The 21,913-nt window shown below is 39.4% G+C and overlaps 1 protein-coding gene across 1 annotated transcript in view; it reads right to left on the bottom strand.

Moving 5' to 3' along the window:
• Window positions 1-21,913, bottom strand: part of LOC117382889 (E3 ubiquitin-protein ligase NEURL1-like) — a 50,894-nt gene that overhangs the window by 16,859 nt on the left and 12,122 nt on the right. The gene's annotated exons all lie outside the window — the stretch shown is intronic.

Here is a 21,913-nt window from a genome sequence, read left to right as displayed (position 1 = left end):
CCTGATAGCAATATTTAGATGATATTGTCAATCCAACAGAAATAAGTTCAAACATGATCTTTAAATGTATTAGTTGTGATTTAAGTATCAGACAAATATGAAATGTAATGTAATCACCCACAAAAATGCAGAAATTTCCCTCATTTGGAAGTTTATGACATAAATTTCCTTTTCAATCAGATTTTTTTTGTAGCATTTTTACTAAAATATTCAAATTTTACATGACTTCAAAACAGAACTGTGATGTGGTGACTGTGATGTGATGTGGTGACAATCCATCTTTGCCCATCTTTTTCAGCTAGGCATGCCGAAATCAACACTTTAAGTATCTGCCAACACCCGATATTAACCAATACCAGTATAGGGACTGAGAATGCATTTGGTATTTTATTGTCCCTGTAAGGAAATTTGTTCTCTTCATTTGACCCATCCTTCAGTGCCGCTATAACGATAACGCCTTAGTCTTATATAGTGCTTTCACTGCTGTGAGGTGAGAGTGTTGTCTCTGTAGCCACCGTGCTGCCACACTTTTAATACATAACAAAAATTCTCATAACGTAACCCGTGTTCTCTGCCAGTTTACATTTTCAGCATGACACACTTTGACAAGAGCCACGCCCCTTCACAGCTTTAAAAAAACACTGTATTTTTCTGACATTACTCAACATGTGCATCTTATGTGCTTTGGATATGGGAAAACATACTGATACTGATATTAATCCAGCTCCCTGTGGCTGTGGGCGTGGGTATTTCTCACAGTTATTAGAATGTCATTCTTATGGGCAGGACAGCGCTTGCCTTTTGTCTCTCAAGAGCTGCCTGTGGAGCATTTATTTTCAAACATCTAAACTTCTCCAGACGTTTGACATTTCAATTTTTACAACTGGCACTGTTTCAGACACTTTTGAAATAGTGATTATACGCTACAATATGCTAATCTCTAAAGCTAGTTTTGAGTGGAGTTTTTCATTCATATTAAGTGCTATTTGAAGACACATTCCAGACTGGCAGTGTTCCAGCGGGATCACCAGTCGACCTCTTGATCCCGATGTTGTATTAAGTGGTTGTGAGAATATTGTGCTCTTAACTAGTCCACACCTTAGTAAATAGGAGGGATAAACAGAGCTTGTTTGGCCTGTTAAAACAAGCTGAAACCGATGAAAGTAAATACGCTTAAGGCAAGGTGGAAAAACCTGTTGCTAGCGGTGGGAAAAAAGTAAAGTAATTGCTTTGTTCTAGGATTACAACCTGACTGACAACTAACGTATCCCAGCAGTAAGCAGCCGTAATTTTTGGTTGTATTTTAAATAATCTGAGTTGTAAAACTTAATTTAAAGAAAGATTATAAACACAACATGTTTGCTGTAGAATCCTGGTTCTATCAGTGCCGAATGTCTCTCTCCACTCTCCATCCCTGGAGACTGTGCTGTGTAACCAAGCCTACACGGACCCAAAAACTAGTATCCACGGAGATGGTAGTGTAGGGAGATCCACTGACCCACAGGCTGGAGTGTGATTCCAGCTTCTGCAGATGAATGCTGTCATTGTGCCCTTGGGCAAGACACTTAATCCCCTTCACCCCCAGTGTCTGTGTACACTGGTGTATGAGAGTGTGTGTTTAAGAGGGTGAGTGGTTCCTTGATGTAAAGTGCTCAGAAAGTGGAAAAGCTCTGAATAAAAATGTGACCATTTACCATTTACCTAGAATGTTCCACACTATGGCATTAAACTTATCACAAAGGAGACAACTGGTTGATGTGTTCTGGACAGTTACAGCGGGGAGACACCGCTCACAGAAAGAATTGGTCATGGTATTAAAACAACTGTTGTTAAAAAATGCAAGATAGATGAGATAGATGAGTTTAACATTTCAAACAAAGAAATAGGATGCACACAGTGTACCTATCTATGAGTTTAACTATTCAAAAAATATTAGGTCTATGTCTTTTGAAAAAGAAAAGTCCTCAAAATGTTGCATGTAACAAGAAATCATAACACATTTTTATGCAAAGGTCCAATACAAAAACATATATAACAGAGTACGTTAGTATTATTGAAAAGTAATAGTGTCTTTGGAATATATCTTATTTGTTGTGATAATTAACACTCTCTGGCACCCTGCTATAAACAGCTACATCATTAGCCTTAACGTTTTTTGGAACCAACCCCGTTGCTAAATTGATTTCATCCCAGTCTAGACAATGGCATGGGGATGGATGGACATGGGCCGGGTTCAGCTGATTCCTCGGCCCATTGAAGCACGGATTAAAAGGCTTTGGGGGGGGGTTAGCATAGCGGCAACCTTCTACACAAGGTCAACTGCCCTGCCTGTGTACGTGTGTGTGTGTGGAGGGGATAGTACACATACTAGGGGGGCGTCTCTGTGAGTGAAGTCATCTGTCAGGACAAGGGGGAAAGTTAGGTCCAAAACAAAGAGGGAGGGTCTTAGAGACAGAAGACGCCCAGGGGGGAGATCAGCGTTGATGGGCTTTTAAGGAGAGCTACCCCGGTCAAGATAATATGTGAAGTGGTGTGGGATTTCAAGGTTAGGATAAGACGAGATGGAAAAGAGATGGAAAAAAGTAACTAAATATAATCAAACCAGTTTATAATGGATAATCATAGAGTATTAACTGCTAACACATAACATATTTAGATCATGATGTTACCTTGAAAATGTTATATTCTATGAAATCAACACATGCTTTATAAGTTTCACTTTCATTTTTGATGCTTTGAGTCTCCCTCCCTTTGCTCCCCGCGTTAAGCCACTCCCTCTTCAAAACGCTATCACAACCCAGTGTGCATCTCACTAATGAAACTACTGCACAGCGAAGCAGGTTTGTCAAGTTGCTGTGTACAATTTTGTATCATGTTTTTGTATATTTGTCATGTGGGAGCAGGTATGGCATCGGGCTGTGGGCTGAGCATTGCACAGAATCTTAAAGCTAACTGCAAGGACGGTATGCGCAGTACCCAGGAGAGATCGCTAAAATACTCAAACATGCATGGATGACATCTAAAACCTCTTCAGGCATGTATTTGAAAATTGAACAATGTTATAACAAACATGGTCAAAAGCTCAAATTTTTTTTGCATAATACCCCGTTATGGGAAAACATCTTCAAAATATTGCTTATATCAGCAAGCATCTTAGCTTTGAAAATGTAAAACCAGGACTAAATCACACAAGACCAAACTACAGCTACACATTGCCAAGTACCTCATGATATAATACGTAGCCTGATGAAGAGTTCACGATACGATACTTATCCCAGTACATGCACATCTTTAAAAGTGTCTAAAAAGTGTACAGAAGTTTATTGCAATTTCACGTTCAGAATCCCCTTTTTCAGCATATCATATCAGTACAAGAATTGAGTATTAAGTCCATAATGACATATTGTTATATCGATATTCTGAGTATAAGGACCAAAAAAACCACAATGTAAATAAGTATATGGTAAACGAGTTAAATTACCTCCAAAATGCCAGCAGAGTGCACGAGGAACCATCTACTGGCACACAACAAAGTGAAGCAACTAGAACAAAGCTATAAACGATTTCTGCCAAAGAGCTAAAGTTGTCTAGCTGCGTCGAGAAATGAATGAGCCAAGTGAAGATGTATGAAGTGCCATGGATTACATTACCCCTCCTGTCAGAGCAATTGTAAATCCATACAATCCATCTGAAGCTATAATAAAGGTACAAATGTCACGCGTGTCAAAACATCAAAGTCTTTGGTTGGCTGCCAGCAGATTCAGACATTGATGCTGGGGGAGAGTAATGATGAGCTAAATGTGTAAACCATGTTCAGTACGCCAAGGATGTCCTATGTCCAACTGACTCCAAGGCCGTTCAAGACTATCCTGGCTCAGAATTATCTATGACAGGGCTATGTGTATGAAATAGCTGGCACTTTCACACACACTGCACTTATATTAACCACATCCTCCTTTTCAAGTGCTGGGAGACGCTGTGTTCTAAATGTGCCACTTAAAATAACAAATTGACTCTTTTCAAACTGTCTTTCTCTGATTTTTCTATTCAGACCGTCCACTTCTAACAGTTTGACTTAATGGTTCAATTCATTACGTGTGGCAAGTAGCTGAAAAGATTTTCACATGGGGCTGTGAGAAAACATAGATGAAAAACTGAAAGATGGGACATTTAGAATAGCAACTGTTTGTTACATGTACTATTCATGCTGGGAAGTAAAAAAAAAAATAGAGCTGTATAGCTTTTTTATATAAATATGTTTTTCTATATTTCTAGCTGAAGTGTTGCATGATTGAAGCAGCACCATGTAACTTTCTGGAGGTGGCACATCATCTGCACGATTCCATGGAAATAGAAAGTTAAAACCGTACTTCAGAACATTCTCCATAGAGATAGATGAGTTTCATGCCATACTGTGGAAGAAAGCCAAAGGAACAGCATTTCCATGGAAAGCAGAAGGAGGCCCTCCTCTAGGCTAAGTAAGAGTCAGGTTTGAAGATGAATTTATGATAACAGCACTGCACTAATAAAAGATGCAGTTATTCCCCAACAGAGCTTTACATTTGTAATATATTGGTGTGCATCTATTATTTTCAGCGCACCAGATGTCTTTTATTTTGACCAATTTGTTCTTGCATGATCCTTCAATTAGAACATCCTCTTCTTGTTTTGGTTACAGTGATCCAGATAGAGCCGAGAGACAAGCTTGTAGAAATACATCCAACCCATCTTTACCGGGATCACATCTTCATCTGAAAGTGATTATGTGCTCTCCAATGGCTTCCCCCTGGTCCTGACTCAGACCTGACAGGCCCCATTAGGACGGCTCTATTTTGATTTCTCCACAAATGTCTTGGGTTCCAACTGGAGTGCTCTGGTCCCCGCAGAGGAGAGCAGAGGAGCCATAGACGGCCATTCCAACTCCATTTATTTAGCTTCCCAAATCAAATAAATCTTCAGCTCTGAGATCACTAAAAACACAGCTAGCATAAATACTAGCACTGGGATCCTGACATGTCCACACACCAGATGTGGGGTTGAAGAGAAGTTGTACAATATTTCACATCTCTCCACTGTATCTGCATCCAAAGTTTTTATTTTTATATTAAATATGTCAAATTTCCAACCTCCACTGACTAAAATAGGATGTACCATTCTAACCATGACGTGCTTTTAAAAATGTTTATTGCAAAGTAAAACCAAAGTTATGATATAGCGTTTATGTGGAAAAAAAAACAAAAAAAAACTCAGCAATTTGATATCAGCAGCCAGCATTGCCAAAGAGTTTAATAGTGGGATATTATTGCCACATCTCTGTCAAACTGTCCCGGGGCAGCTAGGACTACAGTCCCGGCAAGAAACCATTGATATGTGATGTGTGAATACAATTTGGCTTCGTTATAACTTGTTTTGGTTTGGTGCTAGTTTGATTCTGATTTAGTCCTGATGTACACGAGGATTTGGTCCAGTTCAACTCCTGATTCAGATCCGCGTTTGTTCAGTCCCACTTTTGATTAAGTGTGTGTACAGGAGTGAACACAGCCTATGTTACCCACTTATCATAAATAAAGAGTGTCCAAAAAAGTCATTAGTGCATTCTTGTGTCCTTCCAGTTCCAGTTTGTGGCTGGTTGAGTCTGAAAGAGCATCTGAAGTCAAATCATATCCACTCAATTGCTCATTATGTTTTATAGCTCTGTGCTGCTCTAGTCGAGATTATGGTTGAAGGTTAATTCTACATTCAGCCAAAGTTGACTGTTAGACTAAAAACACTCTCACCATTTTGTTTTCTCCGTCCTTTTCCGTCTGTCTCATGTCCAAGGTCAAAGGCAGCCATTACCGACTGAAAGCACTAACCACAAGACATTATGATCCAGAGCTCTTTTGAAGTGCCTGCATTTATTTCCTGAATCTCTGCTCTCCTGTTCGGCTCTTCTCGTGACACACAGCTCTCCCAAGCACCGTTGCCAAGGTTACAGCTATATTCAGCATTCTGCATCTTGTTGATTACAAAGAGTTATTATTTTGCGCTGTTGTAATCACTGATGGTAATGATTTTAAATGTGCTTTCATAATGACAGGTTCCCCATGAGTTGCAAGAGAAAATGGGAGTGTAAATTGAAGAGCCCACAATGGCAAGTTTATCAAAAACAAAAACAACACTGAAGAACTGAAGTGTTTGACAGTGAGATATACAAGAGACACAACAGGAGCACTGTTAAGAAATCTGAATGTGAATTGTGAACGGAGTTGGTGAAATGTGACACTTTTTAGCCAACAGAGTAAAAGAAAAGTAAATAAAGAGTGATTTATTGAGGTTGTATCACTAGAAGTTTGGTGGCTGGATTCCATACTATTCTTATGTCATTGGGCAAGACAATTATTAGTTATTAGTACATAATTAGTTAATGAAACACTTATAAAAGCTTTGTAGATATGCCTTACTATTATTTAGCAGCTTAATATGGCCATTGCTAACTATTGGTTATCAGCCACAATAGCAAGACAAATATCGGATATCAATATTGGCTCAAAAATCCATATTGGACCATTCCTACTAACTTCGCCTTAAAGTTACCATCTGTAAATTTATCACCTGGCCTCTGTTCTGGTTCTGGTGTTCATTTGTGAGGCCAAAGCCGGCACACTATCAGACAGCAGTCACATAGATTATATCTAGTGGTGAAAGTACAACAGAGTGAGATCGGCCAAACTAATTACAAATGGTAGCTTTAAACCTTAGAAAAATCCCTTAAATCTCTCAGCTCCCTCCTTGAACAAACAGAAGAGCAGAGAGGCACTGAAGGACCATGCACCTATTTGGACATGACCTGTACGACTCCGGCTCATATTACCTTCACACAGTCCTCTCTGTCTAATATTTTGACCCAAAATGGAATCAGCTCAACTCTTCTAATCTTGACCGGAACATTTCCTCAGGTTCAGCTCAGGTTTCCAAAATTGGAGAGGCGCAGTGTGCTAAATCTTTCTCCCAATACTTCATTCCTTCAAAACATGTATTCCTGGTGTTTTATTTTGACACTAAAGATAGAGGCAGTGACTGTCAAAAAATCTACAAGAACAAGAACTTGCTGTTATAAAATTCATAATTTGAGTGTGATTTGGCAGAAAATGATCCAGCAAATGACTGAATGTTTTGGATAAAGAGATGTTACGTGTCTCCTCTCTTACTCGGGCTGTTCGTTGCCGCTGGCTGCAGACACACTTTTGACAGATGACTTTGCATAGGGCTATTACCATGCATTTCCAGCATATTGTTTTTTGTTTTGATTTTTGCGGGAGTTGGCCGAAAGCACCGGACCAGGAATCGGCTGCATTATTACAGCACCCATTTTCAGGACTGTGGGGTAATCAAGCGCCTCTCATCTTCATCCATCTAAATTAAAGAAGAGCAGATCTGATTGGGTGAGCTAAAACTCAGTCCACGCAGCGTTTTCTGAACTGTTCCAGCTAAACTTAGTTCCCTTCACACAGTTGGATCATTACTCTTGTTTAGACCACCAGAGCTGTCCACTTCAATAAGAATCTAGGTCAAAATTAAAAACCAAATACTTTACATTTTTAACTAATGCTAAAAGGGTGGTAAAGTAAATGCAGCCAAGCACAGGGAGTAGATTACAGATCAGATCTGTGGAGAGGCATGCCTGCTCACAATAACCATCTGAAATTTAGTAAATGCAATATATATAAGTTTTACAGTGGAACATTCCAGATGGTAGCAGACAGCTGGCTCTCCAACTAAAAAATTACATAGTGCGCCTTAATTATAAGTAAGATTTATGGAACAAACTCAATAGAAGTAGAAAAGTTCAGCAAGTCAATCTAAACTGGTTAAAACTATTCAAATAAGCAAACATATTTTTGTAAGTGTCGCCTTACGGTATCTCTCACATACATCAAATAATTAATAGAATGAAAAATTTAGGTTAGCAATTCTACCACAGCATGTTACACGACTTTAAAGACATACAGTCATGTTCTGGCACCAGGCTGCTTATCTCACTTCATAGCACAGATCTGCACCTATATCGCCTCTTTGAATGTAAAACTTTGTACCACAAATCTACCACGGTAACTGCACAAAATCCGCACTGACAGGTCAAACAATAGGTGTGATAAGTAGCAGACTAGCATTAGCGCCAGGACTGGGAAAATGAGTGAACCCGCACCAAAATAGTCACAAAGCAAGGAAAGCTAGGACAATCGCTCAACCTTTCAAAGTTATCTTTATATCTCAGTCTTTATAAAGAGAGGTGAAAGAAGTCATATACAGTTTAGTAAATATTTGAAAAAATGTCACTACACCATTTAAAAATACTATTAACATTCATATTTCCACTACTGTCACTAATAGTACTCTTAGTTCAAAATACTACGGTGCTACTATTGGGTGTACTACTATTTATACTCACTGCCATCATTGTTGTAAGTACTTTTCATTCACTGTATGATTTTCAAATTAACTGAAAGGTTTAAGTGCATACTATTTCTAAAAAACGTACTCCAATACTTTTACAAGACAACACACTGCTATTGGTATTCTTTATATTTCCTTGATGTGTTATTTCTACTGATTGCTTACTACTTCTGTTTTTTTAGTTAAGTAAATGTACTAAAAACAATAATAACAACGACACTTTGGAAAATGCAATGACTTCATTTAAATTTGGACCACATCTGCATATGACTCATAGTGGAGATTGCTATTTGGACAGCTCCACGTCATTTACCTAAATTACTTTATAATGAACTGGGACAGAATCAGGTTCCAAATGCACATTTCTATGTTACTGACACAAGCTGCAGGGGGTTACATTTTTCAAAAAACCTAACCTCAAAGCAGTAATCACACCAGTAACTTTACCCTTCCATAAACGCTATACACACCTAGATTAACCTTTTCAATGAAAGCGAATCTCTCTCTATGTTATGTAAGCAGATGAGAGATGTCAACACTCCCTAATCACACGCCCGGCAGCCATCTTGGATTCCTCTTCCTCTTAACGACTGGAGAGCGGCAGGTTGCAGATGATGTTAGCGTAGCGCCTCTCACGGATCACTAGCGCCCTGTCAGTGATTAAGTGACTCATCTAGCCCTGCTAAACAAACCCCCGACGGAGCATCTTGCATCCATCAAGAAGATTCCTTTGATTCGCCTGGCTTATCTAACTAGGAAGGCATCCATCATACCTGTGTGACTGCGGAGGCTGACGGTCTCCGGAGGATCTAACCCATAAACAAACACATTTGAGTTAAGAGTACATGTGTACAGGGAGCAGGCCATTTCACCGTATCTCCTTTAGACTGTGAAAAGATAGCATTCCCAAATGTGTTAGGCGGCTGGGAATAGATGGAACTAAATATACTTGCGAAGTTGATGATTTCTGATCCATTTCTTGATTCGGTTTAGAAAAAAAACACACAGAAACGGGGACTAAGGGTACCACTAGGGGACAGTAACACCTGCACACATGGTCGTTAAGTAAAATCATTACTCCCAATCTTGAACCAGGAATATACTGACCAAAACAGGTAGAACATGCACATTTACACATGCCCCGGGACTTCAACCTGGCACCTTCTTGATGTGAGGCAGGAATGTAAGCCCCTCAGCAGCAGTAGCAGTTAGTTTAGTTTTTATTATTTTTTTTATCTGCTACCCATTACTAATAAGATGCCAGTAAAAAAATACCAAAATACAGTTCAAAATCACTAACCCTTAATTTGCCAAGAACCACATTTTATTTATAGGCTTCAGTTACTGGTTGATATACTTTTGACCTATTAAAGGTGCATTATGTAACTTTTCTGATGGACAGTCTGAGTGGAGGTGGTATTACTTTGCTTGTTATCCACTATAAGATATCAAATTTGTGTCTAGTATTTATTTCATTTTGGATGTTTTTATACCTTGAAAAACAAACATTCTTACTGTGAGCACGGTCACCTCTCCACAGACCTAACTTGTAACTCTGTCTGATAGTGTCTCTTGTCTGTCTCCTTGCATTTAGATAAGATTAATGGCTAACGCTAACACTAACGCTTCACAGTAAGAAGGTTCCAGGTTTGATTCCTGGGTTTTATTTGGGTAGGTTTCTTATGGGCCCCCAAGTTTCCCCCATCAACCCAAAACAAAAACCCTCCAGCTAAAGTAGTGCTAGCAACAAGCCTAGCAACAAGATCATGGAGATGGGTCCCCAGGCACAGCACTGACAGGTTGCCCCAGCGGTATTGAAGAATGGGTCAGATGCAGAGGACAAACTTCTTTATGGGTACAATGAAGCATACTTTAACCCTAGCAGGTTTCAGACCCTCAGACAAAAAAAAGACATAATATTTTGTTTTTACGGTGCTGCGGTGCAATTTTTTCATGACTCTGAAACCCATGATGAGCCTATCTTTGTTTCTATGATTCATCTAAACATATTCTCAGTATAAACCCGACCCAATATGTCTGGTGCATTTTCAAATTACTGTATGGCCTTTATCTGTCAGTATCAGTATCACAGCAGCTTAGTGCATTCCTGAGCAGCACTGCAGTCTTCACTGACGGCACGACAAACGCAGTGATGTAAGGGATCTCTCTTAAGTCACGGCACTCACATTGTGTCGAACGAGCCAAACCCCCGGGCTCAGTTTGATTCTTGAAGATTCATTTGGTTTCCTCTTACGTAAGACCCTCTCCGCTTTCAAACAGTCGCACTGATCTTGTCTGACCTCTGACCCCTCGCTTGGCTGGCTGGCTACTGGACCATGCTCCCTTGATAATGGCTCAGTGTGGAAACTAACTAGCTCTGGGGGAATTCCTGATTCAGCTAGGCTAAGACATCATGGAAACTAAAGAATGTTAAAATCACAATTTGGAGCATTTTTAACTGAGTTAAAAGGATTGTTTTATAGTATCCCAAATAAAGGTGCACTATGTAACTTTCTCCAGCTTGACTTCATGGAGATGTTATTGCTTTGCCTGTTTCATATTTGATGAAACTAGTCCTTCTTGCATTTTATTTTCATGTTTTTTATTGTTAACTATGTAGGTGACCTTCAACTTAGGTGACAAATACATATTTATTTATTTAAGAAAATAAGGACAATTGAATGCTCGGCCTGAGGGCATCTCTCCTTGTCTCCTTGGACATAGTAAGTTTAATGCCTTATTGTCGAACATTTCAAGCAATGCAATAACATCATCTCCATGTAGACAAGCAGGTAGCCGATGGTCCACTAGATAAGTTACACAGTGCACTTTTACCATAATAATAAAACAAAAAAATAAAACCTGTTACAGATGGCGTACTAAAATTATACAGATATTACAATAGGCCGACTAATGTTGAGCAATAGAACCTCAGAACTCCTCCTACACTTGCACTGGGGGCCAGTGGGTTTGACAGTTACACTAACGTAGATAGTCATCAGTTCAAGACATGTTTTCATGAGGAATATGGGAGAATATAAAGGGATAAGGAGCTATGGAGAGAACAGATAAGATCCAATATGGTTACAGTGTGGTCAATGTGACAGCAAATGGCCCTCGGCTGCTTGTACAAAGTAATCTATAGTGGCAGATGAAGTCAAGACACGAGTAGCTTTATGATGCACCAGCTGAAAATATATTCTGTCCACCCACCACCAGTGATACAAAGTGACTTGCAACATTAAACTATATAAACTCAACCAAAACACACTTACTTGTTGCCCATTTGGATATAATGTAGGAGTACATAATAGTATCGGTCCTTCCTTGCAGTACTGACATTGACTATTCACTTACAAAGGATCTTCGAGTTCTTAGTTTACAATGGATTGAATTCGCAATAACAATTCTTTTTCAGTGTCTATTGAGACAAAACTTTCTCAATTTTATAAAATGTATTTTATATCAATCAAAAAAAAAGAAAAAAATGAATGAATTACCTGACAACAGAATACATCATTTGTTGTAACTTGCTCATGGATGTCATTTTTGAATGTCTTTTCTGATACAACCTGGCATGGGGATGGTTTGGGTGACTTTGGGCTTCTTTTTTGGAAAATCACTTGCAAATTTTAGAAGCTGTGGGTTGGGTTTATTTTGGCCTTGCTTTTGTCATAATCTTGGTCATTTATAGTTTTTTTGTCATTTTATTATGCAAAATCCATTTGTTTTACCCATTCATCCGTGTTATAATGCTGTTCCCACATCAAACACATGCCTGAAGAGGTTTTAGATGTCATCCATGCATCTTTGAGTAATTGTGTGATCTCTCCTGGGCCCTATTCAAACCTTCCTTATAATTCGCAGGGGTCCAATGCTCTGCCCACAAGCCGACATCCTCCATTCTCCCATTCGACCCCATAAATATACTCTACACAACAATAAAAAAAAACCTCTACACAACAATGCGACAGGCAGTAGCGGGGTGTTGTGATAGCCCTCTGAAGAGGGAGCGACTTTGTGTAAATAAATGTTTTAAAAATGCTATATGCTTCCTTATTTGGATTATTTTATGGGCATTTTTGTTTATTTTTGAAAATCTGGCAACCCTGGGCTTGGGGCAGGTAATACAATCTCTTTAAGTACATCTTAGAAGCCAGGTTATTTTGCTTAAAAACAATCATTCTGCTCCATTAGGAAACAAATTGATGTTTTCTTTAAAAAAAAAAAAAAAGTATATTTTTCCTCAGATCAAAGTTTTTCATTTATGTTTCAAAAGCCCCGTTTTACTTTGACAGCCAGATGCCCTCATCAAAACTAATTCTCACTTTTTCCTCCAACCTCAAAAGGCAAATGAAGGTCACGTACACACGATGCAACTGGGTTTACTTACAGCAATCAGCCACGCTTCATTTAGCAGCTGAGAGGAGAAGAAAAACAACACTGTACAAGTAGAATCCCCACCTGGTCTGATGGTGAGATATAACTGTTTTTCACAGCAGGTGGAAGGAGCTGCTTTTATTTTTTATCATTTACATCCTAAGGGAAAAAGATTTTTTTTTAAAAAGACTCAAAATAAAGAACAGAGAACAATGTATATTTTGGTAACCTTACAGGAGAGGCAAAGGAGTTCATTCTATGGACTGAAATTTCTTAAACAGCTGAATTTTTCACTGACTTGGTTGTTTCATCATAATTCAAATTGTGTGTGCTTTAATAATATATAGCTTTATTTCTTTTTCTTTAATACATGTTTTATATACATTTCTATATGTTAATGATGAATTAAATTTCACCTATTGTGGGGTAAAGAGCCAAGAGGTTGAAGTGTAATTTCAACTTTCTTAACCATCTCCTCTCTGTTAATGCTTTTTTATATAATATGTAATAATATATAACACATATTACTGTAAAAGGCCTGTATCTAATTTTACCTCTTCTAGTTCCTCTGCATGGACACAAGTACCTCGACTATCCCAGACAATTGTGTGCTTCTCTATCAGGGTTCAACATCAGCACAAAGGAAAAGACTAAAGCCATGTCCCAGTTCAACGGCTGGTCCTTCAGAGGATACATTTGAAGGCCGGTCGTGAATGCAGATGGCAAATGTGGCCTGCGTTTCCGTGAAAATGTTTGTTGGATATTTATTTTCTTTTGCAGTCTACTGTATGAGGACAGAAAACATTGCTGAGGACACAGAGCTGTTGGTTGATAAGATGCAGACGATGCATGAAATGGGTCAAACGCTGATGACAATACAGTGGGCCTAACACTGCGCTGGAGAGGAGCTGACCTGCTACTTCTCAAATGAAACACACAAACTAATTATTCTGTTGGTGTCCTTCTTTTGTGGGCACCTTTGGTATCGCTAATCATGTTGGTGAAGTTGCTGTGAAAGACAGATACAGTGTAGAGATTTTAGATCTGTTGTAGAGACACGCAAAAAAACAACATCTCAAAAAACTAAGCTCATAAAAAACGTAAACTGTAGTTGTGTTGCTGCAACTACCCGGCTTTATAACTTGGCAGCACAGAAAAAGTTGAAGAACAGGTTGGCGGAGTTTGAGTCGGCACGAGAATATTTCCAGATGCGCTACTGGCTGATATCAGAGGATACATTATGCATTCCAATAGCTGTCCGCTGTTTTCGCCTCAAAAAGTGTCAGAGAAAAGTTACAGATAACCAAAAAACAAGAGTGGTGACAAATGTATTGAGATTCCCTGATAAATGTTGATCCTGTCAGCAGAAAACTGTGTCTTCCCTCAGCGGAGATCATCACCTGCTCCAAAAAGGCTGCTGGCCCTCGGCTTACTGGCTCAGAAGATCATTCTGACTTGGTCCTATTCTGGAAGACAAGGGATTCATCATACTAAGTGGTCCAGGTGCGTTGGGTCTGTTCACCGGCCAGCGTCAGTGAGGAGGAGGTGGTCAAGACTGCAAAAGACCTGTGGGGCATCTTTGGTCACATCGAGGCACCCTCTGGCACATGCTGCTTGCTGCTGTCCCGTTTGTGCTCTAATTGCGCAATATGTCTGTAAGGTTTAAATTTAACGTCTAATTCCTTGCAAAAGTAAAACACATTTCATCTCATAAGATTTGGGTAAGATCCATTGTTATCTCTTGGGCTCAATGTCCGACTATTTGTCATCTGTTATGGCTAGTGCGTAATCCTTTTAGTTGATCCACGTGTGTAATATGTTATGTGGTGTAAGCATTGGCATTAGCAGTGTGTCTCGGGTTGCTGGCTCTGTCCCATTTCGGCATAACCTTTGCGGTCGACGGACGCTATGTGGAGGAGCAGGCTTTGTTGGCCAGGTTTTTTGGAGAATGTATTCGTGGAAATGTGACACGGCTAAAATGGGCATGGGCTCACAGCTCATTGTGAACCATCACTGAAAAACGTACATACACCTTTAAGTTACCCAACCAGTTTGAGCATTTGTTGAGCCTATTACAATAACACTAGACTTATAAGACTGAGCCTGCTCTTCACTATGACAAAATACTGACAGCTTAGCGCTCTTTCAGCTACTTCTCTGGATGGCCCCGCTCTCTTCTGTAAGCCTGCGGAGACGGGATAAAGGTGATCGATGTGAGAAAGCCAGCAAAGGAGCAGGAGGATTTAAGGGCCTGCCAGTCTAATTGAGCGCAATTATAAAATCTGCCGTAATGACTCTAATGTTGATTTTTCTCGTGAAGTCGAGTAATCTCCCGCTGTCACGCAGAAATGTTGGAGAGGCTGATAAGAGCGGAGAGAGGAGAGGCGAGAGCAGAGAGGAGAGAGGGAGGGGGGTGTGTACAAAAGCCAGATTTGCATGCTAATGGGCTACGCCGATATCAAGGGTGTTTAGCAGAACAGAAAGCAGCAATTATGCACTAGTTTGAAGGGAGACTGGCAAGTTAACATGATAAAGAGGGATTAAAACTGATGCAAAAAAGATGAGGCTGTATTAAGTTACAATAGCACGATAAGGCCAGAGGTGGTAGCTGTACTGAAGTGGAACGAAGGTGAAAAGGCACACCACTATTACCATTACTACTTCTAATTTCAAACTTGATTTCGATACTGCGGAACAGACTTGATACTCTACTGCAGGGGTCACCAACCTTTTTGAAACTGAGAGCTACTTCACGGTTACTGAATCATACGAAGGGCTACCAGTTTGATACGCTCTTCTGAAATAACAAATTTGCTCAGTTTGCCTTTAGTTATACATTATTTATAATGATTAGTAATACTCACCTATGTAAAGACACTGATCATGTTAATGATTTCTAACAATGATTATCAAAAATGACAACAAGGTGGGAAACAGATATCAATATTCAACACTTTATCTCTATTAATCACAGTATTTGTTACATTTTCAGATGATCACTTACATCACTACATTTTAGCAAAAAATATCCCATTTGCACAAGCCACTGACATGCCCTGTTAACAAATCATGAACTATGTTGCAACATGTTTCAAAAAGTTAACAATTATGTAATGTTAAACAAAATCAACTTACATATTTTTAAATATGTAATACATTTTTTATTTCACATTTTGAACTAATGGCCAAGTCTGTGTTATGTTTAACAAAATTATAACTTTTAAATGTCATGAACACACTTTTAAATTGAACACAATTCTTCAATATTTTAATTCAACTTTGCCATGGCACTACCATGTTGTCACTGACTACATCTGGTATCCGTCCTTGGTTAGTGGGAAGACTGGCATTGCATGCTGTTCACCAGTGTGTTGTAATCTGGTGTGTAACTTGACACTGCAACTGTGAGTGAGTCTCTCAGATGTGCATCAGTGAGGCGTGTTCTGTGTTTGTTTTTGATGAAGTTCATGTCAGAAAATGCTGATTCACAGAGATAGGTTGAGCCAAACAGGCTGGCAACCTTCATGGCTGCTGTGCATACTCCACTGTACTTCTCTGTGTCAACAAGGCGCCAAAAGTTTGGTGCAGCCTGGTAGGCTTTGAGATGGAGATCATTTTGCAATGTTATAATTTCAATCTCCACCTGTCCAGCATCCAAGTTGAACGTTGCACTTAACTGCTCAGCAAAGCATGTGGTGTCCCCATTCATGAAAGGGTTGGAAATGAAGAACACACATGGTTCAAGCTGATGAAGGTCACAAAACCTATTCTCAAACTCTTGCCCAAGTCTGTTTATTACTTCAATGTACTTTTCTGCCACTTTTTCAAATGTCTCAGATGCAGAAGCATTGTCTTTCAGCACTGACTGCACAGAGGGAAAGTGCAGAACTTTTTTTCTCTGTAAATCTGCAGAGAATGCATTCATTTTGGCTTTAAATGCATTTAAAGCACTTATCATATCGACAACAGTCTTACCTTTGCCTTGCAGCTGGCAGTTCAGGAGGTTTAGTTTCCCAGTAATGTCCACCAAAAATGCAAGGTCAAGTGTCCACTCTGTGTCCTCTAGCAGTGAGACATCTTCGCCTTTGGACTGCATGAACTCTTTGATTTCACGCAAAAGAGACAAAAAACGATGCAAAACTCGTCCTCTGCTGAGCCATCTGATTTCTGTGTGTAGCAGTAGGTCCCCATATTCTGCTGACATCTCCTCTAATAGTACCTTGAAAATCCTGTGCTGCTTTGCTTTGGAGCGGATGTTGTTTATGATTTTCACAACGGGAGTCATCACGTGCCCAAAGCCGATCACTTTCGCACACAACGCCTGCTGGTGAATGATGCAATGGTAATGCAGAAATTTGGGGAAGTCTGGGTCACGTTTACAGTGAGCGATGAAACCTGTCTGTCGGCCGACCATAGCAGGAGCCCCGTCTGTTGTCACCGCTACCAGCTTTTCCAATGGCACCTTTTTCTGCACGAAAAACTCCTTCACCGTGTTATAAATGTCAACTCCTCTCGTAGTTGTCTTTAAGGGCAGTAGTGTCAGGAGTTCTTCTTTTGTGGAGAAATCATTAAACACCATCCGGATAAAAACCAATAACTGCGCTGTACTGCTGCTGTCCACGGACTCATCGCACTGGAGGCTAAACCACTTGCACTTCGCCAGATCCTGCTCCAACTGATCGACCAAGTTACTGGACATAGCTGATACTCGTCTTGCCATCGTAGATGCCCCCAGTTGGACGTCGGAAAGAGTGGAGATTAGGTCGCTTCCATTTTTCTCGTCTTTAAATACAGTGTTAGCAATTAATAACATCGCTTCTTTGACAACTTCTCCATCTGTAAATGCCTTTTTTTTCTTGATCAGAAAATGTGTAGCTCTAAACGAGGCTTCGGTTGCTTTTTGTGAGTTTTTGGCCGGCCTCGTAAAAAAAGACTGTTGCTTACCCAGAGCGGTCTTTAGCTCACGGGCTTTTTCTGCCCGTAGGGCGCTTGCAGGTGGATATTTATCATGGTAGCTTTTGTGACACGTATTGAAATGTCTCTCCACATTGTGCCGTTTTGCTGTCGCCACGGTCGTCCCGCAAATCAGACACACGCAGGTTTCTTTTACAGTCGTAAAAAAGAACTCCTCTTCCCATTCACTGTGAAAGAGATACGTTTTCTTTCTTTTTTCTGCCATGTTTTTGGGGTACGAAAGTGCATACAGCGCCCGCTAGCTTACTCTCCACATCCCACAAGCTCTACTTTACTGCCCATAGGTAAATATTGTGCGCGTTAACCTTAAACTTTAAGGTTAACGCGCACAATATTTACCTATGGGCAGTATCACACTTGTATGTATATAGATTTAAAAAATACTATCTTAAAAATACTTTAAGGCTTAAAGTATTTTTAAGATAGTATTTTTTAAATCTATATACATACAAGTGTGATTAAAAAAATAATAGCAACAGAACAAAATTAATTTTTAGACGCAGCTCTCTATGAGATGTGCTATTTTTGGAACAGGCCCGCGGGCGACTCATGTGGTCCTTGCGGGCGACCGGGTGCCCGCGGGCACCGTGTTGGTGACACCTGCTCTACTGATTATGATATTGTAATTTATATGTTTGTATTTATTTGATCCCTTTTCCATGGTTTACATGTTTATGTTGGATGCTCTTTCAGTAGCAATCAGACACACTGTTTGAACTGGAGTGGTCAACGTGGATGAATTGCCTCGTCTAGGACCAGAACAACAGCATCATCTTTGGGCCAGATTTGAACCAGCAACTTTATAGGATGAAAGGAGAATGCTTTACTGATTGTGTTACATTCACACAATCCCTGAATTTGTCAGAAGCTAAGCAGGGTTCAGTCTGGTTCGTTACTGGATGGGAGACAGTGGGGAGACAGTGGCTCTAGTGCAAATTGTTGTTGTTGTCCTTCACCCTAGACACTTCACCCACATTGCCAAGTATGAATGTGGTATGTGTGAATGATCTTTGGAGGTTAGAGGGGCCAAGAGTAAATGAATAATGCAATGTAAAGCACTTCAGTGTTTTGAAAGGCTCTATAAATCAAATGCATTAAAAATAATTTGAATAATGGACAAGTTTGACAAAGCTGGTTAGTATTTTATCTTAATTTCAAATGCGATTTTGATACTAAGGAATAGACTTGATAGAGATTCTGATACCACAATGATAATTAAAAAGCGATCTTCTTTAGACGATAGAATATAATTTTCAACATTAAATCCTAGTAGGCCTGTCTTTTATATTACCATGTGGCCTTATATTTGTATAATAGATGTTCCATAGTGGTCCATGGGTGTACTAGTCTATTAAGTCTTACACTGCTCTGATACAGCTCAAGATAATTTTAAAACTATTCAAGAAAAGTTCATTTCTGTCTTGTGAATGTGACTTTTTAATATTGATACTTGCTCAAATAAGTATCTAGTTCTGATACTAGTTTAAGTATTGATAATTATCTGATTTTCCATACATTTAACAACCCTAATTCTATCAGATGTGGACTGGAAATTTTACAAATAATCACAACATTATACAATTATTATAATGTAATGTTTCCTCTCGTAACAATCTAAAACTTGATTCCCACATCGAAATGACTCCAGGACTTGGCTTGGGCACCGTGAGACATTCCTTTGGCTGGATTGCCTAAGAGGGAGCAGAGCCAGGACGCGTCTCAGCTGACATCATCCCTGTGTAGTCTAGCCTCTTGTGATGCCCAACACACTCCTCCTCCCTGTACTACACAGAGAGCCATCAGCACCCAAGGGCCCCAGCACCCGAGATAGTGGCACTTTAGCGCTGGACACAGACAGGCCCCTCACCAGATAGCACGCTTCTCACTGTCAGCAACACCGGCCGAAATGAGGTTAAATGGGCCTATCTGCACACCATGGAAGACTCCTCTATTTATATTAACTGCAGTGACAAGACTCTTCTGTGCGAGGAGCCAGGGCTGTTCTTGGAAATGGTTATAAATAAGCATGGAGGTGTCCACAAGGAGGCCTATTTGTCCTCCCCGTACAGTAGCCTTTTGTCTGGAGAAATCCGATGCAGCTGTTGTACGGGAAGATATAATTTGGAAAAATGATGTATTGGGATTGGGATGAAGTTTTAATTGGTAGATAATTTCTTAATGGAACAGCTTGGTCATTTTGTCAGTAAATATTAGTCAAAGAAATTAAAATGACAAACAATGACATAGTACATTTACTGGTGATGTGGTCAAATGAGCCATCTGGAGTCTGACAAACCAGTGAAGCGAAATCAGTAGTGTCACTATAATGCATTTCATACAAAGTACCACCTCAGAAGGAAATATCACTAAATATCTAGAAAAAATATGTTAAATATTAAAATTTTAGGTCAACTGGTCTTCTTCCCACCCACTTATCAACATTATAAGTCTAAGTGGGTGAGTGACAGGCAGATGTAACCAATCACAGTGAAGCGTACACTCTCAGAAGAAGAAGAGACTGTAGCCAGTACTATAATATCCATACACAGTACATGCAAATTGTGTATTTTTTAAAGTGGAGCTAAACACTAAATCTATTTTGCTTCGCTACTAAACTGTGTACATCTTGTTTTAATTGCATTACATACTCTTTGTAATGTTCCTCTTCCCCCTCACTGTCTTTTTTAGCCCTCAAGGCACTGCCCAGTTTATCATCTCTATTTAAAATGCAGTTGTGGGTGGACTTTAGGGGTTTAGTCCCACTTTAAACATGCAAGCACAATCCACAGGCCAGTCAAATTCAAAACTCCAGCTCACACACTGCATACCTGCTCCATTTTTCTATGATCACTAAAAATACTTAGTTGACGGTGCAGATTTTAGTTGACTAGGGCCTCATCAAGATATACATCCCTAATTTCACTAAATCGGCTTTCTCTATTGTTGTTAGTGAAATAGTTTGACAAATGAGATTAGAACATGACTTTTCACAAGTCTGCACATGTGACAAAGAAATGGCTAATATCAAAGCGAGTTTGCACCTATTAGCGAATGTGTATGAAAGAAAGAGTATTTGTATATCTGAAATTGAGTTAGTGAATAAATTGATATGGTTGTGTATGTGTGTGTGAACTGAATGTTTTTAGAAATGGCGAGAGATGTGTTGTATTAGATGTATGCACCATATGTTTACAGGTTTTTCATCCACCTACACCAAACTGTTACTCTTACTTAACATCAGCCTGTCCAGGGACGACACGTGGAAACTAGTATTTTTGCTATAACCGGGCACCAAACATCTTTACTGTTTTTGCCCCTGTCCAAATAAAAGCATACCATACCAATTAAATGAGAATTATACTTGAGTTTAACAGGAAAAACTAAACTATATTTAGAAGTATTAATATAAACTATAAACTAAACTATATTTAGAAGAACTGCATAACATGGCATTGTACCGTAGCTTGTAGAGGACAAACATAAAAGCAGCTGTGGCTTAGCTTGGTGCTGTCACATCCTATGCAGTAGTGGTACGCGGCCCACACTTTGGAAACATCTGGTCTAAAAATAGTTTAAACTCTGTCATTTGAATGCACTGGAAATAATTATTTGAACTACCAACTTCTTATGGAATGGTGAACACATAACTCTCCCCCATTTAAAACTCCTTTGATACCAACCGCACAATCCACCTTATCTCCCACCATCTTTTCCACTGAGCTATTTCGGCCATTTGGGGAAAATGAGAGTAGCAGCTGTTGTGTTGAGGTAACATCCACCAAAGAAGCTCTTACAAAGACTCTAAACGTAATCAGATGGAGCGTGATTTCCAGAGGTGGGTAGTACTCACTTACTTTTACTTTTCAGAGTAGTTTTCAAGCAGCATACTTTTACTGCTACTTGAATAATATTAAGTCTGAAGTAACAGTACTCTTACTTGAGTTGGTTACACTTCCCATTGAGAGTAAGTGTACATGTGGCAAAAGGTGTATGTTGATTTGAACATTTCTGTTTCTTGTGCTGCTCATTTTTATGTCTATCTTTTGAAAATATCAGGTTTTTAAGTTTATTTGAGTAGTTGTTTCTCAAATACTTTTTCAGTCGTACTTGAGTAATTCCTTGG

Source organism: Periophthalmus magnuspinnatus, chromosome 15 (assembly GCF_009829125.3).
Source record: "Periophthalmus magnuspinnatus isolate fPerMag1 chromosome 15, fPerMag1.2.pri, whole genome shotgun sequence".
In the NCBI taxonomy this organism is placed as follows: domain Eukaryota; kingdom Metazoa; phylum Chordata; class Actinopteri; order Gobiiformes; family Gobiidae; genus Periophthalmus; species Periophthalmus magnuspinnatus.
The sequence above is the reverse complement of the archived record's forward strand: the minus strand, read 5'-3'. Positions and strand labels throughout refer to the sequence as shown.